The 1,570-nt window shown below is 30.4% G+C and overlaps 1 protein-coding gene and 1 long non-coding RNA gene across 3 annotated transcripts in view; one reads left to right on the forward strand and one right to left on the reverse strand.

Annotated features, from left to right (window-relative positions):
- The window catches only part of LOC111087948, a 14,365-nt gene extending 13,931 nt beyond the window's left edge, over window positions 1–434 (forward strand). Inside the window, exon 3 of the long non-coding RNA XR_002612564.1 lies at window positions 339–434. This is a non-coding gene — a long non-coding RNA (uncharacterized LOC111087948). The remainder of the gene's footprint in view (window positions 1–338) is intronic.
- The window catches only part of LOC106468128, a 54,540-nt gene that overhangs the window by 41,520 nt on the left and 11,450 nt on the right, over window positions 1–1,570 (reverse strand). The window lies entirely within an intron of this gene.

Here is a 1,570-nt window from a genome sequence, read left to right on the forward strand (position 1 = left end):
ATTTTTCAAGAATAATAACATAACAACTAAAGCGATTCTTTACAGTACGGTCTAATTACGGTTTATAGCTTTCATAATTTCCAGTAGATTCGAGAAATAATTAAAAAGGAATCACTCAACTAATATAAGGAATCACAAAGAAATGGGTGCATAAATGTGCTTAAAAACACAATGCGAACTACCTTACTCGCTGCTTTTTACTTCTGAATTGTAGAACGAAGTAATTAAACATATATGTTCGAATCAACATATTAAAAATTATTTTAATATGAGGGCATGCCCAAAGACTAGGCCAACGTTGCTATGAATAAAACAACTTTGTTTTCATATTACTCTAGGTGCGAGCAGAAACGTCATCTGGCAACTTGGGCACACACGCTACCATTTCGAGTGACTTATTTCAGGAGCATCTGAAAATACAGCCTATTTACATACTGCATCTCAATGTTCGTGTAGTTTTGGCTTGTTTTGCTTATAAGTAAAACCACTGTATTGTTTTATCAATAAATAAATAATAATTCCGCATAAGCTATGTTCTTAGAGCTAAATTAAGATTAATCTGGTCACCAGTACAGCTAATTTAAGATATTTTTATTAGATATATATTTATAAAGATTAAAATGCATTGTTTTATCATTTGAGTATATTCACTGTTAACGATATTTTTAGCCATAAACCCAATAATATCTCGTGAGGTTCGGCCAGCTTAGAATTAACGACAAATTTAAATAAATTAAACATAATTATATTCAATATAGTAAGTAATTAATGACAGGAACAATAAATAAACAAAATGTCGTATCTTAATTAATGAACTCATGAACATTAATTCCCGTCCTAACCCAGAGTTGTTGATTTATATATATTTGGAAACTGGCTCTCTCTCTAACAACTCATCTTACCAAAGCAACTGTACGGCCACCTGTACAACTTGTTAAGCGAAATAATTAATGCCAGATGTTTTGCAAAAAGCTTGTCTGGTTGAATGTGTGGACTTCTCATGGTATGAAGATAAGCCAATATCGAAGAAGACACATAACAATGAATAAAAAATAATAATATGATATAACACCTGACGTCACTATTATAATACATGCAAAGTAAAAACTTTTCAAAAAAGGAAGTAGAGGTAGTGATGGCTAAATACTTCAAAAATAACGCAAACAAGACAGTAGGGATGACATTTACTATTACGTAGTAATGATGTCATCCCTACTATTTTGTTTGCGTTCTTTTTGAAGGATTGAAATTGGCCATCCCTACATTTACTTCCTTTTTTTGAATTTTTTTTCTTTACTTGTTTTAATGCAATGTTTCAGTAGACATAGAAAGGTTGCAATTATAAACAAGTTCTAAATCAACTGTAATATTTATTGCTTACCTATTATTGGCTGGTAATTCCTGTTTCACCCTGTATTTAAGATTTTTAAAGGAACATCAAATTTCTGTAAGAAAGCTAACTTCTAGGGGTAATGATAACATCGTTTACACTATAATTATGACTGTTTTTTAATTACAACTAATTATTAGTAATGCTTATAAAAGCGGATATTTTGTTTGAAACTATGTC

Source organism: Limulus polyphemus, unplaced genomic scaffold (assembly GCF_000517525.1).
Source record: "Limulus polyphemus unplaced genomic scaffold, Limulus_polyphemus-2.1.2 Scaffold2883, whole genome shotgun sequence".
Classification (NCBI taxonomy): domain Eukaryota; kingdom Metazoa; phylum Arthropoda; class Merostomata; order Xiphosura; family Limulidae; genus Limulus; species Limulus polyphemus.